Source organism: Triticum aestivum, chromosome 3A (assembly GCF_018294505.1).
Source record: "Triticum aestivum cultivar Chinese Spring chromosome 3A, IWGSC CS RefSeq v2.1, whole genome shotgun sequence".
NCBI lineage: Eukaryota > Viridiplantae > Streptophyta > Magnoliopsida > Poales > Poaceae > Triticum > Triticum aestivum.
Window position 1 is genome coordinate 723,738,931 of NC_057800.1, and position 10,287 is coordinate 723,749,217.

Here is a 10,287-nt window from a genome sequence, read left to right on the forward strand (position 1 = left end):
TTGCGCGGGAGAAGACAGTTGGCTAGCTCGCAGCAATAACATGACCAAGAGCCCTGGTAATTCGGATACCAAGGAAAGCAGTGGCAGGTCGCGTCGCAACAAGCAAAAGCGCCGCATTAATGGTGACAATGCTGAGGATACAGCAGTTAATGCGGGATTCAGAGCCTCCAAACCCAGTCAGCGGAAAAAGCCATTCAAAAGAAATACTCCGGGCCCGTCCAGTTTGGACTGAATACTCGACCGCTCGTGCCAGATACATGGCACCCCGAAAAACCAGCCAATCACACCAACAGGGATTGTTGGGTGTTCAAGCAGGAGGGCAAGTTAAATGCCGAAAGCAGAGACAAGGGGCTGCATAGCGATGACGAGGAGGATCCCCAGCCGCCAAACAACAGTGGACAGAAAGGTTTTCCCCCACAAGTGCGGATGGTGAACATGATATATGCAACCCACGTCCCCAAGAGGGAGCGGAAGCGTGCGCTAAGGGACGTATACGTGATGGAGCTAGTCGCCCCAAAGTTCAACCCATGGTCTTCCTGCCCGATCACTTTTGATCGAAGGGACCACCCCACTAGCACCCATCATGGCGGATTCTCCGCATTGGTTCTAGACCCAATTATTGACGGATTTCACCTCACTAGAGTCCTTATGGACGGCGGCAGCAGCCTGAACCTGCTTTACCAGGATACAGTGCGGAAAATGGGCATCGATCCCTCGAGGATTAAACCCACTAAAACGACCTTTAAAGGCGTCATACCAGGTGTAGAGGCCAACTGTACAGGCTCAGTTACAATTGAAGTGGTCTTCGGATCTCCGGATAATTTCCGAAGTGAGGAGTTAATCTTCGACATAGTCTCGTTCCGCAGTGGCTATCACGCACTGCCCGGGCGAACCGCATTTGCCAAGTTCAATGCGGTGCTGCACTACGCACACCTCAAGCTCAAGATCCAGGCCCTCGAGGAGTCATCACGGTCAATGGAAACACTGAGCGCTCTCTCCGAACGGAGGAGCATACGGCGGATATCGCAGCGGAAGTACAAAGCAGCCTCTCAAGGCAATTCTCCAGTCCGGCCATTAAACGTCTGGACACCGTCAAGCGCGCCAGGAGTAACCTACAACAAGACCGCCGGGCACGTTCCGAGCATGTGTAGCAATGCGGCCCCAACCCCATCCCTCGCGAACTTGCGAAACCTATGTTGCGCGTACATAACTACGCTTTGGAAATACCATGGGCAAAAGGGGAGCGGCACCATCACAGCACGCCCGAAACGCGGCTTAAACCGCACTAGGGGCTGCCGGTTTCTTAATTTTCTCTTATTTTTAGGACTCCATTCTTCGGAAGGCTTGTCCGGTAGTACAATTGCCGCACAAACGATACAACCAGGGAAGCAGAAAACTACGCTGCACTATGGAACTCTATGGTGGTCTCTATAACGAGCAGTACCTGTTTCACATAACATTCCTCAGCTTGCCCCTGGAAAGGACATGTTAAATAGTCCCATCTTTTGCTTATTGCAGTATTTGTATCGTTCTCCTTTGATCGCAACTTTTTTAAATAAACAATGCATAGCTTCCGTCTATTATTGCATTACTTTTTTTACGAATATATGTTCATTAATGACTTGTTGCACCCGTACACTTTGGTACGGTCAATACGCCAGGGGCTTAAGTACCCCACAATACGGTGTGAGAAGTCCGAACACTTTCACAAGTGCGGCACCCCGAACTTATAGCATTATATGCATCGGCTCCGAATCATGTCTTGGGTCAATAGTTGGGTTTGCCCGGCTCCTATGTTTTGGTACCTTACGTTCCGTTATATCGGCTAAGGTAGCACCAGGAGAACTGCTGCGATTGTGCCCCAGTTGAGCTGGGCTAAGCACCTCAGTAGAGAAAGCTAAAACTGATCGTCATGATGAGGCGAGAGCTGGTCGCTGTTCGAGAGGTTTTCGAGTCCCTAAAGACTTATGTCGCTTAGAGCAAGGAGTCGGCTTTGTCCGGCCTAGGCGTGGATAGCACCCCGAACTCGGTCTTCCGAACACTAGGGGCTGCGCCGAAATTTAAAATTATAGAATTCTATGGCTAAGTGAGAGTGTTCAAGCATTATAGTCCGATTGCCTTGTTCGTTGTGTTGAGCGCCTCCCTCGAAGGACCCAAGAATGGGAAAAAGAGCGCTCATGTTTATCCCGAACACCCCACCACTCGTGCCATGGGGGCAAAAGCCGATGACTCGCCATCTCTCAAATTTGATAAAGGGCCGCACAGAAGGTAATATTTTAAATTCAAAAAGCATTGCTTAGCGCACATGAACAAGTTTTCAGTGCACAAGACAAAACGAGCAAGTTTACTCAAAAATTACATCCATGGAACATTCATCCGCCACAAGGCGGGCACCCTTCAAAACGCCCTCATAATACATCTGTGGCTTGCGATGATCCTTGCCCGGCGGTGGCCCTTTCCTTCACAAGCTTCTCAGCATCCAGCTTGCCCCAGTGCACCTTCGCACGGGCAAGCGCCCTACGGGCACCCTCGATGCATACGGAGCGCTTGATGACTTCGAGCCTTGGACAGGCCTCCATCAGCCGCCTCACCAGCCCGAAGTAGCTCCCAGGTCGAGCTGCCCTCCTCGGCTCGGTAGAAGGCAGCGGCATCCGACACGCTACGGGGCAAGTCTGCGAATGCTCCTGGAGAGCTCTGGATTCGGGTAAGTAACAAGTAACTCACTTTTATGTGCTTGCTTTGCAGAAAGAATGCCTTACCCGCCTCTATCTTTTTTATTGCCTCATCCTCCTGGAGGGCCTTCTGGGCTTCGGCCTTGGCAGACTTGGCATCTTCAATGGCCGCCGCGAGCTCAGACTCTCGAGTCTTCGCGTTAAGCTCCAAACTCTCATGTTTTCTCATGAGAGCCTGGAGCTCTTGCCGCACCTCGCCAACCTCCGTCTCATGCTTCTCCCGCTCGGTGCACTCCGTGGCCGCCCTCTTCTCGGCCTCGGACAGCGCTTCCTTAAGGGTCGCCACCTCAGTTGTGGCCCCTACAATAGCCGCGTTAATCCTGTCACTTTTTCAATTGCACCTTTCACATATTTCAATAAGGTATTTCTTACCTTCCGTCTCCTCGAGTTGCCTCTTGGCATGGCCGAGCTCGTTCTCGGACCGCTCAAGGTTCTGCTTCAGCATGCCCACCTCCGCAGTCAGTGCGGTGGATGCTAGCAGCGAAGCCTGCATACGCATATTGACTTACTTTTGTTAGACTCCTGCGAACGTTATTAGATCCCCTATTCGGCTTTTCTTTCCGAACGCAGAACAGAGCATCAGGGGCTACTGTCTATGCGGTAATATTTTTACATATTCTTTACTTACCTCGAAGCCTGTTAGAAGGCTGGCACAGGCTTCAGTCAGTCCGCTCTTGGTGGACTGAACCTTCTGGATCACCGCACTCATAATAGTGCGGTGCTCCTCGTCGATGGAGGCGCCGTTAAGCACCTCCCGCAAATTGTCCAGTGCCTCCGGTTGGACGGAGGTCACCGGCTCGGTAGGCTTGCTCCTCTTGGAAGGAGGCTGCCTACCGGAGTCCGGAACCGTCGAAGGTTCCAGCGCGGTGTCCGGCTCAAAGCCAGACTGGGAACCCTTGTGGCGCCTCCAGGACCACCTCTTCCTGGCTCAGAACCTGTTGGGATGCCGTCTTGGCATCATCCGTAGGGTGGGGGAAGGTAGCCGTCGGAAGCGAATTCACATCCGACAAATCTAGGGAACCGCTGGACGACACGTCAAGCCAGTCTTTGGGTGGACTGCATAAACATGTCCGACATAAGGAAAAGTTGTGCAATGAGGGAATACTATAAATCACTCTGGTATCCGGATACTTACGATCTCGTCAGGGGCTTGGCCCTGTGCGGCCACTTCTCTTCGCCGTCGTCGGCGTTGGTGGAGTAGTCCGAAGGAGGGGTCGATATTCCCCTTCTTGGACCCTTCGGCCTCCCCAGTTGGGCAACCTTCCTTTTCTTCCCTCCCCCTGCTGGAGGGGGAGAGGTCTCTTCTTCCTCCTCCTCGTCTTCATGGGAGGAGTGCGCCTTGGAGTCGTCGGATGATGAATCCGACACCTCCTGGCACCGGGCACTCTTTCGAGTCCCCGTAGCCTTCTTCTTGGCCTTCTTCTCCGGCACCACATAGGGTGCCGGAACCAGCAGCTTCGCCAAACGAGCGCCCGCACGAGCGTGGCGCTGCGTGCTAAATCCGCGATCCTCGGTAGCGGATGCGGGGGCCTCAGCGCCTTTGAAAAGCACCTTCCAGGCATCTTCGTACATCGTGTCGAAGAGCCTGCTCAGAGTTCGGTGCCGCGCCGGGTCGAACTCCCACATGTTGAAGGCTCGTTGTGGACACGGGAGGATTCGGCGGATGAGCATAACCTGGACTACGTTAACAAGTTTACGCTTCTTGTCCACTAGGGTTTGGACATAGGTTTGGAGTCCGGTCAGCTCTCCTTTTTTACCCCACGGCAGGCCCGTCTCTTTCTAGGAGGCGAGCCGCGTAGGGGGTCCGAATCGGAACTCGGGGGCTGCGACCCATTCAGGGTCGCGCGGCTCGGTGATGTAAAACCGCCCCGATTGCCACCCCTTTAGGGACTCCACGAAGGAGCCCGCGAGCCATAGGATGTTGGGCATCTTGCCCACCATGGCGCCTCCGCACTCCGCTTGGGTGCCTCGCACCACCTTTGGCTTGACATTGAAAGTCTTGAGCCATAGGCCGAAATGGGGGCGGATGCGGAAGAAAGCCTCACACACGACGATGAACGCCGAGATGTTGAGGACAAAATTCGGGGCCAGATCGTGGAAATCCAGGCCATAGTAGAACATGAGCCCCGGACAAATGGGTGGAGAGGGAAGCCCAGTCTGCGGAGGAAATGAGGGAGGAACACCACCCTCTCATGGGGCCTAGGGGTGGGGATGAGTTGCCCCTCTTCGGGAAGCCGATGCGCAATGTCGTTAGACAAGTATCCGGCCTTCCTCAGTCTTTTGATGTGTCCCTCCGTGACGAAGGAGACCATCCACTTGCCTCCCGCTCCGGACATGGCTGGAGAAGGTTGAGGTGGGGTGTGCGGACTTGGGCGCTGGAGCTCGAGTGCGCGGAAATGGATAGGCAAAGGAGGAAGAAGGCGTGGATGAAAAGGTGGATCCTTATCCCCTTATGTGGGTGGACGCGACTATGCGTCCCCACCAGCCTGGTAAAACTCACTTACCTCCCAAGCGCCGTAATAAATGGTGCGGTTGGGTTACCCACGCCCGTATTGATGAGAATCCCGGAATAAGGGGACACAATCTCTGCTTTGGCAAGACGTGCCAAGGAAACCGCCTCGCTAAACGTGCTGAGGTAGAACAGTAAAACGATTCGAATAAAACTTGGCCGTGGTGTGATGTGATGCTACGGAATACGTCAGCAGATTAGATTTGTGTAAATATTCTTCTCTCTATAGCAATATGTGGGAACTTATTTTGCAGAGCCGGACACTACCTTTGTGTTCAAAATCTTCTATGAAGTACATGGAGGAGGAACCCGCCTTGCAATGCCGAAGACAATCTGCGCGCCGGACTCATCGTCATTGAAGCCTGGTTCAGGGGCTACTGAGAGTGTCCTGGATTAGGGGGTGTCGGATAGCCGGACTATACCTTCGTCCGGACTCCTGGACTATGAAGATACAAGATTGAAGAGTTCATCCCGTGTCCGGAAGGGACTTCCCTTGGCGTGGAAGGCAAGCTTGGCGATACGGATATGTAGATCTCCTACCATTGTAACCGACTCTCTGTGTAACCCTAGCCCTCTCCGGTTTCTATATAAACCGGAGGGTTTTAGTCCGTAGGACGAACAACAATCATACCATAGGCTAGCTTCTAGGGTTTAGCCTCTCTGATCTCGTGGTAGATCTACTCTTGTACTACCCATATCATCAACATTAATCAAGCAGGACGTAGGGTTTTACGTCCATCAAGAGGGCCCGAACCTGGGTAAAACATCGTGTCCCCTGCCTCCTGTTACCATCCGCCTAGACGCATAGTTCGGGACCCCCTACCCGAGATCCGCCGGTTTTGACACCGACACTATGCATCTGGCACTACTACAAAAACAGCTATAGCCAATATGGACACTAATGGCGCACTGTAGATGTGGTGCGCCATTACTAAATACTAATGGCGCACCATGTGTTGGTGCGCCATTAGTGTGCAAATACTAATGGCGCACCACATCCACGGTGCGCCATTAGTAAACATAATTTTTTTTTATTTTTTCGAAACTACTAATGGCGCACCGTGGGATGGTGCGCCATTACTAGTTCAACTAGGCGCACCGCACCTAAGTGGATCACCCCGTTAAACATTTTCAAAATCCTCAAAAACCTAACAGAAAAAAAGATACGGGGATTTTAAGATCTAGAGAGGCAAAAAAATTCAAAAAAAATTCAAACTTACTAATGGCGCACCTGCCCATGGTGCGCCATTACTATCTTCCCGCCTTCAAAATTCAAAATAAATCAAAAAAATAAAAAAAATTACTAATGGCGCACCTGCCCATGGTTTGCCATTAGTATCTTCACGCCTTCAAAATTCAAAATAAAAAAATAAAAAAAATTAGTAATGGCGCACCTTCCCACGGTTGGGCGTATATATGGTTGGGCGTGTCCTCTCCTTCTTACCTCTTCATTCTTCTCCTCCACTCCACCTATCCTCCACTCCATCTCCTCCTCCCCTCCACTCCATCTTCCCTTCTCTCCTCCACCATACTACCCTCCTCCTCTCCGGCGACCTCCTCCTCCTCCTCTCCGGCGGCCTCCTCCTTCCTCCTCTCCAGCGACCTCCTCCTCCCTCCTCTCCTCTCCTCCCCTCCCCTGCTCTCACAGTTTCTCCTCCCTCCTCTCCGGTGAGCTCCTCCTCCCTCCTCTCCGGTGAGCTCCTCCTCCCTCATCTCCGGTGAGCTCCTCCTCCCTCCTCTCCGGTGAGCTCCTCCTCCCTCCTCTCCGGTGAGCTCCTCCTCCCTCCTCTCCTCCCATCCCCTCATGGTTTCTCCTTCCTCCTCTCCGATGCTCCGGTGAACTCCTCTCCGGTGACCTCCTCCTCCTCTCCGGCGATGTGGGTCAGCGCCTCTCCGGTCACCTCCTCCTCCTCCTCTCCGGCAAAAGAACACGACAAAAGAACGTACAAGATCCAAAACAGGAAAAAAATTTGAAATAATATCGCGCAAAAAACGAGCAAAAAAACGGGCAAAAAATGGGCAAAAAAATCACGATCCAGATCCAAATTCAAAATTCAATAATAGCAATGGCGCACGGTGGGGGTTGGACGGTGCGCCACTACTATTTTCCCGCCTTACAAATTCAAAAATACTAATGGCGCGCCGTGGTCTATAGTAATGGCGCACCAGTGGCATATACTAATGGCGCACCGTGGCCTATACTAATGGTGCACTAGTGGTGTGCCATTAGTATACCAGATACTAATGGCGCACTGTGGCCTATACTAATGGTGCACTAGTGGTGTGCCATTAGTATACCAGATACTAATGGCGCACCACTGGTGCGCCATTAGTAAACAATACTAGTGGCGTGGTACTAGTGGCGCACCAGTAGTGCGCCATTAGTAGGCAAAACTGGTGCACCACTAGTAGGCATTTTCCTAGTAGTGTGGTTCATCGTGATCGTAATTATATATATAATTTTTGGCCTCATGAAGGAGAAAGTATCGCTCAAGCTTGGGGGAGGCTTAAGTCAATGTTATATTTGCTAGTCATGTTGATCTCCCTAAGGATAAGTGGATTAAATATCATCCTCCCATTGAAGTAAAAGTAGTTGAACCTATTAAAGTTGAAGAAAAGACTATCAATTATAATGTTGATCGTATTGTTCCTATCGCTTATATTGAGAAACCACCCTTCCTTGTTAGAATAAATGATCATGCTAAAGCTTCAACCGTGGTTCGTAAGAGTAATGCTAGAACACCTACACCCCCTAAGCAAATTAAAGTTGAACCTAGTATTGCTATGGTTAAAGATCTTTTGGTCGATAATATTGGTGGGCATGCTATTTACTTCTGTGATGAAGCTGCTAGAATTGCTAGACCTGATACTAAACATAAACATAGACCTATTGTAGGCATGCCTTGTTTCTGTTAAAATAGGAGATTATTGCTATCATGGATTATGTGACATGGGTGCTAGTGCGAGTGCAATACCTCATTCTTTATACAAAGAAATTAGGCATGATATTGCACCTGCTGAGATAGAAGATATTGATGTTACTATTAAGCTTGCCAATAGAGATACTATTTCACCAGTTGGGATTGTTAGAGATGTTGAAATCTTGTGTGGGAAAGTGAAATATCCTATTGATTTTTTTGTTCTTGGTTCCCCACAAGATGACTTTTGTCCCATTATATTTGGTAGACCCTTCTTGAATACTGTTAATACTAAGATAGACTGCAAAAAGGATATTGTTACTGTTGGTTTAGGGGATATGTCCCATGATTTTAATTTTGCTAAATTTCGTAGGCAACCCCACGATAAAGAATTGCCTAGTAAAGATGAAATTATTGGTCTTGCTTCTATTGTCGTGCCTCCTAATGATCCTTTAGAACAATATTTGCTAGACCATGAAAATGATATGTTTATGAAAGAAAGAAGGGAAATAGATGAAGTATTCTTTAAACAGGGACCTATTTGGAAACACAACTTCCCTGTTGAAATTCTAGGGGACCCTCCTCCACCCAAGGGTGATCCTGTGTTTGAGCTTAAACCATTACCTGATACTCTTAAATATGATTATCTTCATGAAAAGAAGATATATCATGTTATTATTAGTGCTACCTTTCAGAGCAGGAAGAAGAGGGATTATTGAAAACTCTGAAGAAGCAACGTGCTGCTATTGGACATAATCTTAATGATCTTAAGGGCATTAGTCCCACTCTATGTCCGCACAAAATAAAATTGGAGAAAGACGCTCAACCGGTTGTTGATCACTAATGACGGTTAAATCCTAAGATGAAAGAAGTGGTAAGAAATGAAATACTAAAGCTTCTGGAGGCAGGTATAATTTATCCTGTTGCTGATAGTCAGTGTGTAAGTTCTGTCCATTGTGTCACTAAGAAAGGAGGTATTACAGTTGTTCCTAATGATAAAGATGAATTGATCCCACAAAGAATTGTTACAGGTTATAGAATGGTAATTGATTTCCACAAATTAAATAAAGCTACTAGAAAGGATCATTACCCTTTACCATTTATTGACCAAATGCTAGAAAGATTATCCAAACACACACATTTTTGCTTTCTAGACGGTTATTCTGGTTTCTCTCAAATACTTGTGTCGAAAGAGGATCAGGAAAAGACCACTTTTACTTGCCCTTTCGGTACCTTTGCTTATAGATGTTTGCCTTTTGGTTTATGTAATGCACCTGCTACCTTTCAAAGATGTATGACTGTTATATTCTCTGACTTTTGTGAAAAGATTGTTGAGGTTTTCATGGATGATTTCTCCGTGTATGGAACTTCTTTTGATGATTTCTTAAGCAACCTTGATCGAGTTTTGTAGAGATGTGAAGAAACTAATCTTGTCTTCAATTGGGAGAAGTGCCACTTTATGGTTAATGAAGGTATTGTCTTGGGGCATAAAGTTTCTGAAAGAGGTATTGAAGTTGATAAAGCTAAAGTTGATGCTATTGAAAAGATGTCATGTCCTAAGGACATTAAAGGTATAAGAAGTTTCTTTGGTCATGCCGGTTTTTATAGGAGGTTCGTTAAAGACTTCTCAAAAATTTCTAGGCCTCTGACTAGTCTCTTAGAAAACGATGTTCCTTTTGTCTTTGATGATGATTGTGTAGAAGCATTTGAAATACTTAAGAAAGCCTTTATTTCTGCACCTATTGTTCAGCCACCTGATTGGAATTTACCCTTTGAAATTATGTGTGATGCTAGTGATTATGTTGTAGGTGCTGTTTTAGGACAAAGAGTTGATAATAAATTAAATGTTATCCAATATGCTAGTAAAACTCTAGACAGTGCCCAGAGAAATTATGCTACTACTGAAAAAGAATTTTTAGCTGTTGTATTTGCCTGTGATAAGTTCAGACCTTATATTGTTGATTCTAAAGTAACTGTTCACACTGGTCATGCTGCTATAAAATACCTTATGGAAAAGAAAGATGCTAAACCTAGACTTATTATATAGGTTCTCTTGCTACAAGAATTTGATTTGCATATTATTGATAGAAAGGGAGCTGAGAACCCCGTTGCAGACAACGTGTCTAGG